Source organism: Tetrao urogallus, assembly GCF_951394365.1.
Source record: "Tetrao urogallus genome assembly, chromosome: 6".
Lineage (NCBI taxonomy): Eukaryota > Metazoa > Chordata > Aves > Galliformes > Phasianidae > Tetrao > Tetrao urogallus.
This window is the reverse complement of record NC_136819.1, coordinates 35,010,825-35,032,610: the sequence shown is the minus strand read 5'-3', so window position 1 is coordinate 35,032,610 and position 21,786 is coordinate 35,010,825. Positions and strand designations below refer to the sequence as shown.

The 21,786-nt window shown below is 36.3% G+C and overlaps 1 protein-coding gene across 1 annotated transcript in view; it reads right to left on the bottom strand.

Moving 5' to 3' along the window:
• AKAP6 (A-kinase anchoring protein 6) overlaps positions 1-21,786 on the bottom strand; it is a gene marked incomplete at both ends in the record, with an annotated part of 207,848 nt that overhangs the window by 176,533 nt on the left and 9,529 nt on the right. The gene's annotated exons all lie outside the window — the stretch shown is intronic.

The following is a 21,786-nucleotide window of genomic DNA, read 5'->3' as shown; positions in this document are numbered from 1 at the left end:
AAGTCTGGAATGGCATCAATGTGGATAAGCTATTTATGAGATCCATTGCTGATTGCTGCAATGAGAAGTTGCTAATTTTTCATAGTCTTGTTGTAAAACCAAATCAAACAGAAGATGAGTGGAGGACAAGCTGCAAACAGTTGCATTGAGAAAGCAGTAAAAAAAAAAAAGAAGTAAGTTACTAAGTTATAAAATAAAGACTTTGATGGAATTGTATCCTCCATATATAACAAAGTTCCAGATTTCTGAACTATATTGCAAACAAAGTAAGGTCTTTATGATCAGCATCTGATTTTCTTTGTGAAAGGAAAAAATTTGCTAGCACAAGACTTTAAGGAATACTTAGACAAAAACTACTAAGTGAATAATGCTGCTTTAAAGCAATCCAGCTTGAAAGCTGTGTCTAAAAAAACATGTTATAAACAAGTAAAGAAATGTGACTAAAATACTAAAAAAGTAGCACCACAATCCAGTATGTGGCAGTATAAAAATACATAACACTAATAAAAATGAGAATAAGCAACATAATTTTGATTCATTTCAAATTTGCTTTCTATCAAAACGATCCCATCAAACAATTACAATAAAAGCTTGTGTTTGTAACAACACTTGTGGTTTTTTTGCATAGCAGTAGAATAACGATACTCAATAAAGCTGATTCCTCCTAAATTAACAATGTAGTACTGTAATTTTTATTTGTTCAGATTTGACAACTTTAGTCTGAAAGTGAAATTATTGAATGTATAGCTGTATGTACATAACAAATTAAACCAAAGTTAAATCTCAAGATAATGTTAAGAAATACATTTAGTACAAGAGATAGAATATTAACCTTAAATAAACTGCTTTGGTTGAGTACTAGAAGCAGTAACATGTTTTTATAAAGTCCTGACAGCTAAATCAAGTCTCTTTGCGGGAGTAGCACCCAGAAATGTCAGAGGTGAGCACAAAAACATTGGAGTTTCAATGAGCAGAGTTTAGGTCTGCCTTCAGAAGGAGGCAATCTCCCTTCCTCTCTTTCTCCTTGATCACTTGGTCATGACAACTAGCATCTATATTTTCAAGAACAAAACACATGGCCTCACCTGGAAATGCTCAGGGCTGCATGTGTTCAGAGCTTCAAATGTTCACACACTTCTAGAAAAGTTAAGTGGCTCAAGTGTTACCAGATTACTGCACTAAACCTATTCTCCAGGCATAAAGGCACAGCTAAAACTCTTGGTAAACCACAATAGAAACTTTACTGGGAAACACAGCTGTATTACAGTGTTGTTGCAAATATTTTGAAAAATATTTTAAGCAAATTAAACTGAATTTGCATTCACTTCTCTAGTGCTGTTCACGCCTCCTTCCTTCTGGCCATAAAGTAGTTTAATTTCCATTCTCAGTAACAGTACACTGTCTAGTTACTATAACTTTATATATTAGACACAATCCGTACAAGAATATTTTGTATCAGCTGGATGAGCTTAATTATGTGCCAAAGTGCAAAATAAGTTTTCACTATTTTCTAGCTTCTCAAAACACATACCTGCTGAATTAAACTGCCAAAAAGATTCTCAAGAGTTTTGACAAGGAGAAATTGTCAATGTATGAAATACTGAGTAATGAATCTAGATATTACAGCAGATCAGCAGAGTACAGAACTTCAATTAAGTTTTCTCTGGAGTTACTGTTACTCTATCTCCCAAAGCATCTAATGTTTCTGATGTAGACAAAGTTACCGCAGCAACACAGCAAAGTTTCTCCTAAAATGCAAATCACAGCACCACTGAAGGTTTGAAAGCAGTCCATATTCAAGGACATATTCTATTAATTTTTACAAGGCTTGTTATAAATTGCACATTTTCCTTAACAATTAAAACTCTGAAGCAATTTAGAGTTAAGGGCATTACAGCAGCCAAATGCTTCATGCACCAACAAGATAATTAACCATTCATGACAGGTCCAGCAACAGGGAGAGACCTTAAGGCCAACCTATGCAACATACATGTAAAGGTCACATAAACATAAATATCTTATAAATGACTTTTAACTTCACTGATAAACATGTTGACATTAGGCACTATCTACAGCTGTGTTTTTGTGTTGTGGTTGGTTTTTTTTTTTTTTTTTTTTTTTTCCCTCACTTTTCCTGAAGTCATTTTTGTCAGGTTTGTCAGGTTTTTTGTTTGTTTGTTTGTTTGTTTTTTTCCACCTCTTATTAGATGAAAATCTGATTGAAAAGGTCAGGAAGTTTGGTTTAGTTTACAGTTGGGCCTGGCATAGATTTAAAGAAACTTAACTCTGCTATTAATAGATCCAAATATTCAATGTCCAGAAGTCCTGGACAAAAGTCTACAATGCATGCACAATATGTCCAGGTTGCATTGACCTTTTTCATATTTGCTGTGTGGTCCACTTGCAAACATCATCCAAGTCTGGTAGCATCAATGCAACATGCTTACTGAACACACACAAACCCTGTGTGACAGCTGGTGGCTTGATCTTCAGCCTCTGATGTGCCAGACAGATCCTGCACACATGATTCATGGCCATACACTGGTCTACTGGGTATTTCTGGACAAGAACTATGAGAGCCATAATATCATCTCCCTGTATCACACAGCACTTGTGCCTTTTCATTTTCACTTGATTTTGTGGCTGTTTTCACATGCGCTGCATTTCATTTCACCAGAGGCTTGGTTTCTGGATAAAATGGATAAGAACTAGTTTGGAGAAACTACATCTTACATTAAATTTGGAAAAAGAAATTAGATCCCTCTTGGTATCTGCTTTCCTTGCTTTGTAGCTGTCATATAATGATGGAAGGCAAAGGCTTAGCAATGGAAGAGAAATAGCTGCCTAAGACTAATGCTAGCACTTCAGCAAGGAAAAATGATGGTGTTTGTCATACACATTACAGCTACTTAGACCCTAGCAGTAGAATGTCAATAAAGCTGCAACCTATTTACTTATCTTTTCTTTATGCTTGCCTGTACAAAATAACCTCTTGAGAGGAAACAATACAATCTCAAATCCAGATGATATTATCTAGTATAACATTTTGTTACTACTGTATATGATATTTAGATTTATAGATAATTCAGCAAAATGAAATCATTACCTCTACCACAGCTACAAATTCAATATTTCTTTTAATAATTAATTCAGTTCAAATACATCATGGAAACGGCACCAGAGATCCGATGTTAAGGCAAAAATAAGTTATTCACTTCCAAGAGAATTCAAAGTCAACGTCTTTCCTGCTATAACTGCTGGAGTCAAGATATTTCCAGAGTTTATTCAAGTCTTGTCTTCAACTGTGGCACTTCTGAACAGTGGGGATACTCATGGTAAAAGTAAAAATAAATTAAAAAATTGAGCAATGACCCACTGCAACTTACAAAAACTGCAGAGGTGAGACAGTGCTTTAAAGCCATCACAATTGAGAAGAGGAAACAGAAAGTAAGAAGACAACAGTAAAAGTGACAACAAATCTGGACTTACTGAAAGTTCTTTGTCTCAAGCAACCGGTATAGAACTATTAGACCATATTATTCATTTGTTGCCTGAAGACATATTTTCAGATGTTGTTAGTACACTTTCGCAGTGATCATAGAATCATAGAATCACAAGGTTGGAAACGACCTACAAGATCATCTAGTCCAACCATCTCCTCATCACCATTGCCACCACTAGCACTAAACCATATCACACAGCATGTCATCCAGACACCTCTTGAACACTGCAACTGATGATATCCTGCCACCATTTTTTGCATGGCAAAATATTCTTCAGCTTTTTACACAGCTTACACCCAGTCAGCTGCACAAGTCTGCATCTGAACATGGTGGTGGTCTCATTCTACCACAACCCCTTACAGTACACAAGTGATAGCATTTTCATTATAAATCCCTGATCTTTCTGAGGCTGTTAAAAGAGCCTGTTAAAATGTGGCCTCTTTGTCTTCGCTCTTCCTAACTCCTTGTACATGACTTAGTATTAGATAGAGCCAAAAAAAAAAAAAAAAAAAAAAAAAAATTAGAACATTGTTATGTGTCTTTACTACCTTACTACAGTTTGTATTTATAACCAAAGAAGAAGCAATATCATCACATAGTACCTAAATGCTGCAATGAGTGCAAGGTGTTATTACCAGAAGTAGTAAGAAAATAAAATAACACGTATACTTTTAAGTAAAAAGAAAACACTGTTTATCTGCTGGCATTTATCTTAGGTCAACTGCAATAATATATAAACTACAAATGAAAGTATAGAAATTCTTATCCACTTTATAACATATAGTTTAACATCAAGAGACGTTAGAGTCTGAATTTTACAGAATATCATTTTCAAAGCGTCTTTTTAGAAATTATTTATCTCAAACCATTCACTGCACACTTTTATTTTTAAACTACTTCCTACTTGTGTTAAGGTAAAAGTACTGTCATCCTTCATGGAATATCCTGCACATGGACTGTGGAATTCCTTAGGCCAGAGGGGCTGTATCCACTTGGCTACCAACTGCCCACTTCACTCAGTCTCTCAGGCAGCTGATCCTGTAATTTGCAGCTGACAAATCCATCAGCCAGCTCATAACCCTTCCCATCAACTAAAATAGCCTGAACTGCAAACATTGCGGTAGACAAAGAAAAAGTGCATAAACAAACCCTCCAGAGCCTATGAAACCTAAGCTTTGATGCTAACTGTAAAAATATATATGCTTTTATCTGCTCCTCAAGAAATTCTGCTACAATGTATGTGAAACTACTGAAAGATGAAAGGTTACAATATGTTACTTCAGAGTTAATATCAGTAACAGAGAAGCTGTACACCAGATTCCTCTCCTTTGATCTCACAGTAAAACCTCAATATGAAGAACAGGTTGCCATTAGTCTTACAACTACTGTACATGCAAAACAAAAACTATGATTTAGGAAAACATCTATCCACTTGGTCTTTCCTTTTAAGTGTATTTTAATTGCTCAGAAGACAAAGTTGTGGTCAATTGCTATCTTTTAGAAAAAAATGTCAATCCATCAATCATTTTTGAAACGTACTTGTGAACTATGAATTAAACTCACTCTGCATACCTTTATATGCTTATATAAAGAACACAAAAGAATTTTTATTGCTAAACAAATAAAGATTTATAGTTTTCAGTGCAATATTTTGCCTTTTAGATGTGCTTTGACTTCACAAAGAGCATCTCTATTTGCCTCTATCTCCAAGCAGTGTTATAATAAGGATAAATTTATTTTCTTCTAATTTGGATTATTAGTGAAACTTAAACAGTAAACACTACTTGGACTGGTTTGCAGATGTTTTTAAGTATACTCTTTAATCAAAGAAAATAGCCACGCATAAAAAACCCAGTTTGACCAAGCAAAATCAACTGCCTTGGCAAGCTCTAGACTTACTACAAGTTCTAAGTCAGCAAAGAGCTGAATTGCTGAACTACTGTAGCTTGTGTCATTGTGGAATCCAAGGACTAGGGGAAATGAAAGCAATTTACTGCTGCAAAGCACAGCAGCAGAACAGCTAACAGGAGGTTCCAAGGTCACTGACCATAGCTTTTGCTTACAACAGCAACCTAGGAACGCATTGGTTCTCAAAGTACATTTCTCCACTCACAGCTTCCATACTACTGAGCTTAACTTTCTTGGTTTGCCAGCCTTCTGAACATCACTCTCTTTCTTGCTTGTCTGTTGTTTCAACTTAATATCTTTATTGTAAGTGAGACTTCAAAATTTGAGCAAGTAGTCTGCATTTTACCTTTTTCTAAAATTCTCAGAAACTTGTTGGAATATGGCAAAATTATTAATTTGACTGGTGTGTTTTCCCTGTAGAATATCTTAATTTCTTTTTTCCCTTAAAGTACACTATTTTTAGACAGATTTCAACATAAATTATCAGGTCTTACAAGAGTCTAGCTGCATGATACTCAAGTACATGATACTTGATACTAAAAAAAACAAATTTCAAAATAATTGTCCAGTTCAATGATCAGGCCAGTAGGCATGTCCTTATTGCAATCTGTTATTTCAGGATTCAGTGACTAACATTCTTATATCCTTGTACTTCAGAATAGTGTGAAATAGATGCCAAATCACTGATTCTTTGACAGAGCTGTTGTAGTAATGGTTTGTCTGGGAATGTGAAAGATATGGAGCTGCTCTGTAATAACTTATTAGTAGCATGTATGATATATTTTATTTGGGTATTCAGTGTGCAAGTATACTGGTCAACTATGTCTGCAAGGAAAAAGGCCAGAAGAAAGGGAGAAATGAGCACTTCAGGCTGCTTATGTAATGATACCTGAAAAGCTAATCACAAAGCTCCAGTCTTGGGATACCAGCAGCTTGCATTTGTGCTGCCATGTGAGCCACTGCTGGGGCCAAAGGATAAAACATACTGTAAAGAAGGAAAAGGATTCTATTGTCCAGAGGAAGCGCAGTTGCTGCTGAAAGATATTCCAGCCAACTTCCAGGACCAGCTGCAGTGCCATAAAAGCCGAGGCTAGCCTCTACCTTTACTGCTAAAAAGGGTGGCTTCAGAGAAGATAAACTGCTTTTAAATGTTTATTTCACTTATTAAGCTTTGGTTTTATAAGACTTTCTGGTCACAGCATTCACCACAGTCCAGATTCTTAAACAGAATGGATTATTCAGTCCACCCAGCAAACTTCAGATAGCTGATGTCCGAAACATTTATGGCAATAAGGCCTGGGGTGTAACGGAACTGGAGAATGACAGGAGAAGTTTGCAACTGTAAAATAAAAACTACTGGAAGAGTGACACATAAATAAATCTGAGCAAGTATTTCTGGGATATTCTTGCCATTTTAAAAATGGATCAAGACAATTTCTAGAATTCTTCAGGCCTTCTGCAGGGCCATAAGGTATTCATTGTTTGAGCTCTATTTACTGATAAGAATCTCCTTCTATTGTTCATATAAAACAATCAGATGCAATTCTCTTAAAATATTTTCAGTATAGACCTAGGAGATACTAAACTTAATTGGGACCTTTACTGGAGTTAAACTCCTAAGAGAAATTCTTATTTTAGAGAAAAGAGAACATTTCTTGGTGAACGACAGAAGAATTAAGTTCCAAATAGCAAAGTGTAACTACACATAAACAGCACAAAATAGTTTAGGCACCAATAAAAAACTGAGATGTATGACACATCAAAATAAACAAAAGGATCTGCAAGTTCACACAGGACAAAAAAAAAATATCCATCCTTCTATACAGACATGCAAAATACAAGGGAAAAATGTTAATCAAAACATTTTGACTTGCTAAAGTCAAAGGATGCTAACCTCATTTATTCTCTGAGTAAGGCGTGGTGGCTAAAACAGAATTTGATAAAGGATGGTGAGAATTGTGTGCCTCACAAGTGCAAAATAGAGGGGGGACCTCATTTGGTTTACACATGCCCACCTTTTGAGTTTATCAAGGTCCATCTGGATGGTGTCCCTTATTTCTGCTGTATAAAAGCATCACTCAGGTGGGTGTCATCAGCAAACTTGCTGAGGGTGCACTCAATCCATCATCTATGTCATTAAAAAAGATGTTAAAGAGTTAACCAGACCCAAGATAAATCCCTGGGGGACATCACTTGTTATTGGCCTCCACCTGGACATAGAGCCATTGACCACAACTGGCTGTGACATTCCAACCAATTCCTCTTCCACCAAATAGTCTGCCCTTTAAATCCATATCTCCCTGATTTAGAAATAAGGATGTGACAGGGGACCATGTCTAAGGCCTTGCAGAAGTGCAAGACAAAGGTACCAGTTGCCTTCCCTTTATCCATCAGAGCTGTTACTCTATGATCAGATTGGTCAGGCATGACTTTCCTTTGGTGAAGCCACACTAGCTGTCTTGGATCGCCCGCCCACTTGTCCCTCGTGTGCCTTAACGTGTCTTCTGGGAGGAACTGTTCTATGATCTTCCCAGGCACAGAGGTGAGGCTCAGCCTCGTAGGTCCCTGAGTCCTCTTTCCTCCCTTTCTTGTAAATGGGAGTGATGTTTCCCTTCTTCCAGTCCCCAGGGACTTTGTCTGACAGCCATGACTTTTCAAATATGATGGAGAGTGGCTCAGCAACCACATCAGCCAGCTGCCTTATGGCCCTGGGATGCACGCTACCTGGCCCCTTGGACTTGTACAGTCCATTCAGTCTCATGAGTAGGTCTCAGACTTCCTCCTCCCTTACAGTGGGGTGCAGTTTGCTCCCCCACTTTCCACCTAGAGATACTGGTTCAGGGATGTGAGAATTCTGGCTGCCAGTGAAGACTGAGACAAAGAACAGGTGTTTTTAAAAAGGAATACAGTGGAGACCAAACTGGAAACTTGGAGTTACAGAATCGTTAGGATGTCAATAAACATATATTTATATGCAGTCCTTCCAAACCTACTTTAATCAACTTTAGGGAAGTATTGAAACATTTGAGACTTTGCATATAAAAACAATTAGTAGTTTGTCCTGTCTGATTCAATTGATTTTCAAATGTCACTGCCATCCCACAAGTGGATCTTTCTTAGATTCCAATTTAATGAAATGTGTATGGTATCTTCCATTCAAATAAAATAATCCATAATGACCTTGATTTTTTTGTTAGATCGTAATAGTGGAATGCCATCTAAACATCAAATGATCAAAACTAATTTTATACCTTATCTTCAGTACCTTAACCACAAATGTTTCTAACATAATTGAAAACAAACGAACTAACCTGTTGTATTTAATAGACACAAGGAAGCATGTACTTCCAAATAAATCAGTCCTAAGAAATCTAAAATTCAGTATCATTAAAATAGATGTTTATTTGGGCTGTTTGTAAGATTGAGAGTACTAGAGGCTAATATTTTCATACTATTTAATAACTAAGTACTTCAAAACTGGAAAAATATTATTGCTAGAAGTATTTAGAATGCACTGTAACTGTAATTTAGAAGTGTGTTACAAGACTGTAGAATCTGTGCTGAACTGGTACATAGACTATTCTAATCCAATAATTCTGAAAGTCAGCTTGTGCTCTAGCAGGATAATTATCTTAAAAGCACCAATTTTAAGCTTTACAAGAGAACTTTCCAGTGTAAAGCACCAGGCCTAATAGTTGTTAAGCTGTTGATGCTGCTTGAGAAAAAACTCTTGTGCTTAACAGAGTAGGACTGAAGTGCCTTGAAAGAAGCGAATGAGCAGTATTTATTTAAATACTTATTCATTTATATATACACACAAACACATATATAGGCAAATATTTTTATTACATATTGCTATCTAGGATAATATCCTTGATTTATAAATCACTTTACAGTCAGTGTCATTCACATCTTTAAGCACACAAGTCAGCATGACCTGTGGTTTTGGCTGAGACAAACTATTATGATGACAAAGAAAGGGCATCGAGTGCACCCTCAGTAAATTCGCAGATGACACCAAATTGGCTGGAAGCGTGGATCTGCCTGGGGGTAGCGAGGCCCTACAGAGGGATCTGGACAGGCTGGAGAGCTGGGCTGGAGCCAATGGGATGAGTTTCAACAAGGCCAAATGCCGGGTCCTGCACTTCGGCCACAACAACCCCAGGCGACGCTACAGGCTTGGGGTGGTGTGGCTGGAGGACTGCGTAGAGGAAATGGACCTGGGGGTATTGATTGATGCTCGGCTGAACATGAGCCGACAGTGTGCCCAGGTGGCCAAGAAGGCCAATGGCATCCTGGCTTGCATCAGAAACAGTGTTGCAAGCAGGAGCAGAGAGGTGATTGTTCCCCTATATTCAGCACTCGTCAGGCCGCACCTCGAGTACTGTGTCCAGTTTTGGGCCCCTCACTGCAAGAAAGATATTGAGGCCCTGGAACGTGTTCAAAGAAGGGCAACGAAGCTGGTGAGGGGTCTGGAACACAGGCCATATGAGGAGAGGCTGAAGGAGCTGGGAATGTTCAGCCTGGAGAAGAGGAGGCTCAGGGGAGACCTTATTGCTCTCTATAACTTCCTGAAGGGAGGTTGTAGTGAGCTGGGGGTCGGCCTCTTCTCTCGTGTCATTAGTGATAGGACCAGGGGGAATGGTTTCAAGCTACGCCAGGGGAAATTCAGGCTGGACATGAGGAAGTATTACTTTTCAGAAAGGGTGGTCAGGCACTGGAATGGACTGCCCAGGGAGGTGGTGGAATCACCGACCCTGGGGGTGTTCAAGGAAAGACTGGATGTTGTGTTGAGGGACATGGTTTAGTAGGAGCTATTGGGAATAGGTGAACGGTTGGACTGGGTGATCTTTTAGGTCTTTTCCAACCTTAGTGATTCTATGATTCTATGATTCTATGAATAGTCTTATTCACCGTTTATTTCTTTGTGTGTCATTTCATTTTGTTTTCTAGCTATACGAAGATAAGTTATAAATTGTCTTTGTCTAGACTTTCAGTGATGAACGTAACTCCTACCTCCATGAAGGAGCAATGAGAAAAAGAAAGGCTGTCGACCAGTCAGCCTGTAACTAACTCTTTGAACTTCAAAAGCTGAACTTGTCTTTGTGGAAGTTAATGAACTTGTATGATTTCAAGCTTCAAATGCAAATTTATTTCACTTGCTTGTGCATAGTTACATTTCCTCCAAGATTAATCATCATTAATTTAGCCTCATTGAATCCTGAATTTATACTACCTCAAATCTTCTGTCTTTCTCAAATCAGATTCACAAAGGCATAGAAAAGACCTCAAGATTACGGCAGCCTGCAGTACATACAGAGAAGAAATTAAGGTAAGAATTAAATGGAATTGTTCCTGATGAGAAGGAGGGAAATGTCTCCCTCTCCACTTTTGGCTCATTTACAAAATGAAATATTTAAAGTTTGGTTTCAAATAAAATTAGTAATTAACTTCAGATGAACAAATTTTATCAGTATTAGTGATTAGTTATTTTTATTCCCTTGGATGACCTTCAGTTTCAATTAATTAAAAGATGGAATATGACCATTATCCAGCCAAATAGATAAAGGAAATAAATATCTTTCACCACATACTAAATCCTAAGTTACATTTAGGTTTTATTTCTGTTAGAACTACCAAGTGCTTTTCCTGTAGTTATCAGTCAACTTCCCATTTTCTAGAATCAGAATGACTGGAATGGAAGAAAAACAATGGCAAAACCCAGGCATAATAATATGGCTTTGAGGCTTCTAGAGTTTGGCAAACAAATCCCTCCTGCCTTCTGCTAGGCCCCATGGAGCCATACAAGTGTTCTTACTTCCCTCTTCCTCTCAGAACTACTGGAATGGTTCTGCAGATACCTAGCTTTGTCCAAAGCCCTCTATGATAAAAGTAGCCATACTGCTGCCACACTGGGTATAACCCTGGAAATTCCATAATTCTACCCTCAGGGTGTCATACTTGAGCTAGAATTCTAGCTAAGGCCTCTCTCACTCTGCCTAGCACAGGTAACTGAAATAACATTCCAGATCTTGTATGGATTATGTAAAACACTCATGGATAATGAGGTACAAAGTCCAGTAAGCTAAAGACACTAGTAGTATATAATACTCATGGAAAGAAAACGCTTGCATCATCCCTGAACACAAAAGCATGAAATCTGGTCAGGAACTGGTAACAAGTAACAACCAACATGCTTCCATCATGAAAACCTACATTCCCAGGGGATTCTATAGCTTTTATATTTTCAACACACTTCAAATGTAAAATTTATTTCTTCCATGGGTCTTTTTCTACCAACACAGCAATACCATTGAACCACAGAAAAAAAAGCAAAAACCACAGCTGTTCTTTTTCTGGACAGTAAGATTTCAACTGATCCTGCAATAATAACTGCCAAGAGGAAGAAGTATTGGTATTTCTTAAAAATATTTTGATTACACTCTTAACCATTGAGATCTTTTCAGAGAGGCTTTTCAACATTTCATCAAGAGGCTTGTGAGAAAAATGAGTCGCAGAAAGCAAATAGGAACGTTGGTCAGCTAAGAAAATCTTGAAACAGTACAATAATATAACAGCAAGTCTGTCAAACCTAATATGTTTCCTCTCCAAGCCCTCTGTTAAAAGCCCAGCACTGCCTTTAATTCAGTATCTTTCACTCCATGAATATATTAACCAAACAATAATATTTGTAGAACATTATGACCACACCACTCTTACCTGCTGCTATTAATTAATTTTGAGCAAGGCATCCTAAAATCTATATACTCTTTAGCCCTCTTACCTAAGTTCCAAGAGAGGCCACTGTTCTTAATGAACAGAACAGTCTTTCACTCCAAGACTGAAGCATGAATTGTAAGAATGACAACATTGCTCACTGTAATAATTCTTTCCCAAAACATGATTGATACCTTCTTTTGAAGCTCATTTAAAGAATTTCTAAAACATAACACTGCTGTTTATTTTTTTTATTAGTATTAATTTTACAACGTCAAATGGGATTAGGAGGACCAAAATAATTTTAAAATCTTTCCTAAATGTATATTGTGCTTGAATTTATAGAAATTATTAATGAAATCTCAGTTTTTATCAGTTAATGTCAGCTTTCTGATTTTCCTCTTGGAAAAACATCATTATGTAAAAACAAAGGAAAAGCAGCAAAAATATTAACTTATAATTAAGTTTCTTCAATTATCAGTACTAGCAACACAGGAAATGAAATGCTATGCCAACTATATCTGATTCAACTGTTTAAAGGCAATTATATGTTAAATGTGAAAATTGCTCACAAAGGAAAGCATCAACTCAGATGAAACAAGAAAGCATTAATACAGAAAACAAGAAGAAAACATGAATGAAGATGAAGTGACTGAGGAAAGAAAGGAAAAGCCCTTAATAATTGCAATAGCTGTGAGCAGGAGCAAGCAGCTTGCACACAATGAGACTGTTCTCCAGCACAAACATGAGAGAGCTTAATAGAGAAAACAATCAGATTTAATTTGAAATCATACTCTTGACCCAAATTAAGCTGCTTATATAGCGTGAGCCATAGAAGAACACAAAGACCTTTCTAATTATTGCATGGAGCAGTAAGGATTCAACCCCTGAAACAGCATTCAGAAGATGATAAGAAACAGGGCAACAATACTTATGTAAAAAGCAACTATGACACTTCTATTGCTAAGCACATACAGCTGTAAGCAGAATTTTGGAGAACATGATGATATGGATTGCCACTATAGAGTTGAAGGTTGTAACATACTTAGCTAGCAAAAAGCAATTGGCAACTGATGTATGGGCAGCTGAACAGCAGAACTAAGAACTTTTTAGAATGTGATGAGAAATTTCTATCCAAATAGCAGATATAACAGTTGCCATAACCTATGGCTGATTCCTCAGTTTTCTGGCACTTTACACAAACTATGTATCAGTCAACAATTTCCCAGTACGAATTTCTGCTTCAGGAAAGTCAAAATATCATCTTACCCCAGTGCAAATCTTTGAAGAAAACTACTACCCAAAAATACTTGAGCTTTTCCTGTAGATACAATTTCAAAAGAATAATTTTTTTTTTCAAAAGGAACAGATGTTTTGAGCAGTCTGAGTGTATTCCTTTAGACATGGCACACATGCAACTTTAAGAGCTGAGCAAAAATAAAACAAAGGACCTTTGGAAAATTACATCTCAGAATATTTTTGAAACAGTCTTCTAAATGCAATGCAACTATACTAAAAAACAACAACAACAAACAAACAAACAAACAAAAAAGAGTATTCCTCACTGGCCACTGTCCATATGCCACATTCAACTTTCCTGTGAATGAGGTTAAAATGAAGATTGTAAAATTTTGATAAAGCAATAAAATCACCGTATTTCCCATTATTAGTTTTTTTTCAGTCTGTTGGTTTCCTAAGCCGTAACTGAACACATCACAATATAGGTCAAAGTTTTCATGAAGTAATGTAATTATAGTTACAGTGTCTATTTCTAATTATACTGCGACCTATAAAAGTTAGCTGAGTAATGTCTCAGGGAATACAGAAGACCGAGCACTCAGTTTCACCTTCTCAAAAAAGTTATAATCTTCCCATCAAAACATGGAACACATGACACTGAACTGTTTAAACATGACAAATATTCTTTTCCCTTCAGAACTGAATGATAAATTGCTTAAACAAAAGACTGTGATTGCAGGAACTTTACATTATCTAGTACAAAGATTGAAAGAAACTGAACAAACTTTTCTCAATATTCAGAAATCTACATCTGCAGTAAGATTATAGCACAGAGGAAACGAAACTTCTTACTTCAAACCAAAAGCGTACTAGTCAAGCAATTCTTTTTTAGAAGCTGAAAACTAGTGGATTCAAGGGAAAAAATAATGCCTTTGCAGACAAAAAATTGCAAACTGATAATTTATGGCTTTAGATAGTTTCAATGATTTGTAAAGCTTTTCGTCTTACCTCATTTATACTGGGTGGAGAGTTCAGGTATCAGCTTTGCAAAGAAAATGATTGTCCCATTTCTTTTCCTCAGATAAAGGAATTACATTCAACCAGTAATTCAGAAACTAAAAAGACAGCGAAGTATGCCATAGATTATATGTCACTCAATCCATCTTCAAAGCAAAGTCAACAGCTTTTGTTTTGCATGAAACATAGCAAATAATCTGCTGCCTGTACCTGAGTGACTGTGCAGATCAAGTTTAGGCCTGTCAGTTCTTCTCCTGCACGTTCAGAGCTACAGTCGGGATTTCTCAACATCCAGATCTGCTGTATGGCGGCTAACTGAAATTTCAGCCAACACTTGTAGACTTGCAATTAGCAAGGTTATTTTGAGCAGTGACCTAAGTTCCAGCAGAATGTTTATGGCATTTTGACAGGAAGGAATCCAGTACAGTATTGGTCACTTGGTAACCCCCTAGTACTGATTTCAGAGGAGAAAGCCTCTGATTCTCAGAGTAGAAGTAAATATTTGCCACCCAGCTAACTTTGATTTTTGCTTTAGATAAAATGGAACTGTTTTCTGGGTTAATATTAGGAAGTTAAAATTTATTTTAGGATCTGGTAGGTCATCTGCTTGGAACAAATGTATTAATAGGAAGTCATGACTTCCCCCCTAAAGTGATTCATCATTTACAAAATAGAGACTGTTACTTTTGTAATGCTAATATTTGTAACAATTATCTAGTGTATCATGAATGGGAGAAGAAAAACACTCCAGAGCTTAATTTACTACAGCTGGTCTCTGTCTTTTAGCTTCTCTTTAGTCATCTTGAAGAGGGCTCCCCCTTCTGTACAGTGCTTTGACTCCCCCTGCCATTTGCTCTGAATTCCTTCTAAATTCCCTGGCTGTCTAACTATTTCAGAGTCATGTCAAAAGGCTCAGTCATCGCTCCACACCCTCATTCGCTGTTCATGCTCATTCCTCTCCCCCCTCTTTCCTCTTTTTTGTTCGTGGATCATCTTTCTTGTTCCCACCCATTCTCATTCTTCCAATAGTGGCAGCTCTAACCTCTCAGATGCCGTCACAGCACAACCCTCCAACTGTCCCACATTACAGCTCAAAGAGCCAGCTTGTTTGCACACACAAAAATACAAGCTTTTCTAAAAGCACCACAAGCAGAAACACCATAAAAGAAAGAGGTTTCTTTCCTTCACAAATCATTTAGTATTTTCTACATACTGCTCCTTTGAATAAAACCTCCCTAGGCAAAAAAAGTACTTTTGAGAATGAAGAGAATACTGAGAGAAATGGAAAAATAAAGAACTTATTTTGTCTTCATTTTAAAACGCCCTCTGCATGCTAAGCTACATGCCAATATGAGATGACAATGAAAATAATTAGGAACAAAAGGTGAGAATTATCCCAGATATCAACATTTAAAACAGGAAAAAGTAGAAGTTACCATAAATTGCAATTACATTGATGGACTGGATACAAAGAGCTTATATCTTTTGTGCAAAATGCAATAAAGCTTTTATTTAAACTTGGAAAGTCTATTTCATTTACATGCAACAGCAGCATGAGACCTGAAGATGCTATGAATCCACAGGAGCCTCCTCTTTTTTTTTTTTTTTTTTTTTTTTTTTTTGAGGGCATAGCTTGTAATATGCTGGGAAAGAATAACCAATAATTAGTTTTCTCTTTGAAATGACTCAAATTCATTGTGTAGCAGGAAATTCATTTCCTGCTGATTATCAGGGAACTGCAAGAAACACAACTCAGCACACTGTTTACATTACTAGCAACTATTTTACTAGCTGGTTTGATTACTTCTTCCAGAAAGGCTACTCATTTCAAATTTGCAACATCATTGCTATTTTTTCAATAGCATATTTGGGCTCTGATTCCAGTGTTTTTTCTTTGTATTCTCTTTATCAATCAGGCATGCTACAAACCCGCAACAAAGTAATGGGCTTGTTTTGTTTTGTGTTTGTGTTGGGGTTTTTTTGGTCTGTTTTGCAAACTAAACTAAGAATGTAACCGGCCTGATCTTTTATGAGTTTGGCAAACAGTTGGGAACAGAAGTTAACCAAATTGAAAGTGTTATATTTATATGAATCTTCACTAGAAAATATCTAGTGTTTCAAATCAAAATTTTGCAAATAAATTTTTGAACCAATTCACTGCCAAACTTTTTCATAAGTAGAATAGGTTTTTACTCTATTACATCCTGTTTGCATGAGTGACTTATTATGCATAATTGGAAAAAAAAAAAAAAAAGAAAAAAAAAAAAAGAAAAGAAAAGAAAAAAAAAAGTGCCATACATACAGGCCACCATATCTCTGTCATTCTCAAGTGGGATTCAAGACACAGAAATTCGGATCTCTTTTTGACTTGTTTTTTTCCTAAATCACACATATGCAGCTACATACATCATTGTTCTATTTTGGATAAGATAGTCAAGTCAAAATACCAGGATGGACATGTTCTAACTTAATGAACTTAACTGATATTTTATTGCTTATATTTTTCCCTAGATTTTCCCTAAGCACCTCGTAGGTCATCATAAACAAAAAATGAAAACACAAGAGTTAGGAGCAAGAAATAGATCAAAAGCAAAGTAGATAAATTCCACCACAGCAGAATTTGCAGTCTGAGTATCATAATCTAATTCAAAAATCAATTTCATTTAACAACAAATCTGTCCCAAGTGCTGGTTCTATTGAATGTATCCACATCTACTTAAAGCATTCTGGGAAGAAAAAAAAAAAAAAAAGAGAAGAAAAAAAAGAAAGAAAAGAAAAAACAAACAAACAAATGCATCTGTGTGAAGCACAAAGTACAGACAGTAACATTTCATTTTGGTTATGAAAAAACCAGTGATGATACCTCTGGCATTTTCCTTACTGGCTTTTAAACGCAGAATACTGCATAACTAAATCATTTTATTCACTGCATATCTATCCTCTATCCCTGTGTTACAGCATACCTTCCCTCGGCACACAGCAGAAACAGAAGGTTTAGTCTGTTCCTTTACACATTTTCAAACTCTTTCTTTCAGAATGCAAGGAATAGTATGCTTGGGATACATGCACTGGCTTTTTATTTCTTCATGCTAGCGCATGCAAGTGCACAGACAACTGATGAAGCACTTTTCAAGCTGCATACCCTATTAAGAAACCCTCAATGTGTTATCATGACAAAGTATGACTCAACATATTCAGAGAGATTTTTTACATGGAAGACTCTGAGTGGAGCCAGTCTTTTGTTACAACGTTTCATCACACACCTGAAAAACAAAAAGCTCAGTAAGGCTATGCAGAGGAATGCTTTTTCTAAATCGCACTTGTAATATTTCACAGAGAATAAATAGCTAGACAAATGACAGCTTTAGCTTTTGCCCTGAAGAATTTAATTATGCAAAATTCTAAGTATGGGTCTTTCTAAAATTCTAAGTAAGGTCTTTCCTGAAATGAAAGGCTGGTTAAAACTGGTTTTCCTTCTCCTATTTCAAGTGACTGATTGTCACATTCCAGACATTTCTAGGCAATAGGATTACATCATTTTTTTTTTATTTTTTTTTAATGGAAACAGCTGTTACATCCAATATTCATGACCTTTAAGTTTTCAATATCAAGTTATTCAGCTGCTCCTTCAGTCCATCTGAGTTGCAGTGAAATGAAACTGCACAAAAGCCCAAACAGTTTTATTTCACAGTTAATGAATGCACGTATTGTTCCAAGGTAACAAAAAGAAAACACAGCTTGAAGGAAACATAGCACATGAAAATTTTGGTCTTATCACTGCTTCAGTGGACTGCCAAACCCTTATTCATCCCACAATGAAAACCAGCACAGTGTTCTGTTGCATAGCTCACATTACTTCCTACTCAGGTTTGATGTGCACAGCTGTATGCATTATGTGTGAATAATTCTTATGGGACTTCATAGAGGGGAAAAAAAAAAAAAAAAAAAAAAAGAGAGAAAGCTCACACAGATTTTTAAATCAGAGCTCATAAATTTCTCAGGATATGTGGCAACTCATAGAAGCAGCCTCTTTTTTGAGCTCCAGGTTCAGCCTGTATTCATTGGGTTTTTTCTTTGTTTTGGTTTTGGTTGTTTTGTTGTTCTGTTTTGTTTGTTTGTTTGTTTTCTGTAAAGGAAAATATGAGTACACCTGGACAAAAAAAGGAATTTAGCATGTTTCTATAGTTAGAAAGATACTTAGACAATCATTAGGCTTATCAGAAGAAGTCAAAATCTATTACTGTTTAGTTAATACACATGGGCATTTCTCATATTAAAATTTTGTCTTGCTGAATACTTTACATTTCCACAATTTTCTTATATGGATGTCTTCACCTTTCCCAGGCAATAATATGCAGTACAAATCATAAAAGCATATTTTGAATAAAATAAGTTGTAAACAAAACACTAAAAGAAAACTACAATTAAAAAGAGTGAAGCTGCCTTAGGAACAGACTAGAAGGTTTTGGTTTCCAGTAAAAGCCACTTTGCATCTGTCAGATCTGCATTAGTGCTCAGTGGATGTGGTAATGCTAACTTATGCTACAAAAACAACTTAAAAATAGCATGTAAAAAATACTGCCAGTTCTGCCCATCCAGAACTGGAGAAGTGGTAATTCGGTAATATCTAAAGAAACTTCTTGGGTTACAGGCACCATTGCCTGTTCAGGCCAACCCATATTGCACTGTCTCCCATTAACTCCATGGCCAGGCAGCTCTTTCTCTCACCTAAAGCACTGTAGAAATTGAATGTTTCTAGAGAGTATGAATGTAAGTATTTATCAAATCAGCATATACATAATGCATACGTTTCCCTAGAAACACGTATCCGCTTTACCACTGCAAGATCAAGCATTTTTGTTTGTCTTATTACACATTTTTCAAATAGACGTTAAGAAACAACTTGCACCTTACTACGACGTGTGCATTGAGAGCTTTTTTTGCCTGCTTGTTTGTTCGTGTTTTGCCCAAGCTGTAAGAGCAGCTGCTGAAAGTTCTCTTAGCTGTGGGAGCGCTAGGTGGTGCTGCAGCACAACCACAGCTGCTTCTTTCTTTTTATTTACAAACGCAGAAGTTACAAAGCACTTACTAAAGACTAGTACACAGAAGTATTTTCATATTTCTTTATTTCTTCAAAAATTCTAGCTTTCTAGACACCACGTTTTCTGTGTTTTTCTCATAAATATATTATGAAATTGAAAAAAGTGAAAGAAAATGAATGTACATCATAAATGCAGTACACCACACGCAACTCCAATATTTTTTTAAACTTCTAATTTGTCCCCTTAAGGAAAATCTTCCTATACAGTGAACCAGGAAGACAAATTACAAAGATTTTCCTACAATGCTACGTGACACAAAACTTGTACCATGCAAAGCAATTGCTCTAATGGGGATGTGGTTCAATAAATAAATCTTTGTAGAAATAACACAAGGTACAACATTATAAGTATGTTATTCCCATTCAAAAAAAAAAAAAAAAAAAAAAAAGCAAACACTCAAATGCATATTACTAAATTCCATGTTTAAGTGATCTCATAGTTCAAGTGCTATGCACTAAGATGCACAACGATGCCACATGCACACTTGTTGTACTACATCCTAAGCACATGTTAATTCTTAATTTTTCTGCATATAACCAAATAAAGATGCTTTGATTTCAGGTAACATTTTTGTTAAGTTTTTCAATGGCAGGCAGACATCCACTCACTAGCTGATTTCCAGCTGCAGTTGGGCTCTGCAAGAATGAAGTCTGCTTACATGTAGTCTTAAGAAAGTGTGGCCTCCAAAGTGCACCTGAAGCATTGAGCAACTTCAGTTTGATTGAAAATTCTGGAGGAATTATTGCAGATTTCTGCTTCTCAACTGCCATTCTAAACTACCAACATTAATTTACCTCATTTTTGTAAGTGTTAATAGCTCTATTTCTTAACTGAAGGACAAGGTATTCTAAGAAAAGCCACATTCATTCTGTTGTAACAAATGAACCTTAGTCCCTAATAAGGGAAGATGCAAAATAAAGCTTAAAAACTCCATTAAAGTCAGCAAGACTGGATTCTAGTAACACAGGCCAGTATGAGAATGCATAGCCAACTGCTGAATAGCTGATTTGCTGTGGGAACACACCACAATCTCACAAAAAACTCTGAAGCAAAAGCAAGTCCTAAGCTCTAAATTATTTTTTTTTTCTTTTAGTGTATTAAAGACCTTAAATAATTTTCTATTTACATTTCTGTGGTCACAGAAATAGGAGTCGAAAGTCTATGAGAGTAAAACATGGCCTGTGCACAGAGAATGGCACTGTCCTCCACTCTCCTGCTTTATTTCCTTTGTAGAAAGTGTTCCTTAAATACGTGTTCTGGCAGGTTTCTGCCCTCTGCACAGGACATGGCATTGATCAATGCAAGGAAAGAAAGAAAACTGCTTTTTGAAATGGCAATTCAGTATGGTAGCTGATGACTCAGCTATGTGTTTCAGTGAAGGACAAGCAGGAAAAAAAATGAAAAAGGACAGGAATCAGATGGGAAACTTTGAAAGAGGAAAATTGTGAGAGAAAGAGACTGAGCAGAAAGCAGGAAAACAGAGGAGACTGAAAAATAAATCTAGTAATGCAAAGAAACTTCTTTGCAACTTCTATAAAACCCATGAACTGGTCCACACTAATCCTGTGTATTCTTTTGAAGAGAGGAAAAGATATTTCACCTGTTTCTAGAATACCTGTATAAAGTGAGTTATTCCCCATTAACTTCTTAAGCAACCTTTAAAATAACAGAAAGCTATTATTTGAAAACACAGTAGCAAAATGCAACTGACAATTAAAAACTGGTGCAAAATTCATAAATCAGTCCCAACTGTAAGAACAGAATAGTGATTTAAATTTCAATAGAAATCAGCGTCTTTCCAGCCAGATTGTAAGTTTGATGCTTTATTTATTCCTTAGCATTAAAAAATAAAAAATAGAAAGAAAAGAGGAGTTGAGAAAGAGATGTAGTAATTGTTTCATTTATAAGTAAGATCAGGAAAATGCGGAAGAGATTCGAGTCAGGAGAGCTACCTTGCACAACTCAGATGAAAAGAAAAAGTATTTCACTTCAATTGTAGTGTGGTAAAAAAAATGCTTTCAACATTTCTTAATTATTCTACTTGAAGTTTGAAAAATAATATAGCACTATGAGTTCTTCACCTTTGAAGGAAAACAATGCTATACTCAATCAGAGATGCAATATTGTGAAAAGACATTGGCTCCTTTCCTTTGTATGCTTTCCTGTTTAACTCCACATTGATTCCTTATACTGAACTGCTGGCTAAGATTCATAAACAGCATAGATGTTTAGACTACTCTTTGCAGAGAAGATAGTATTTGTGTGGTTCATATGCAAGAATTCCAATGAGGCTACACACT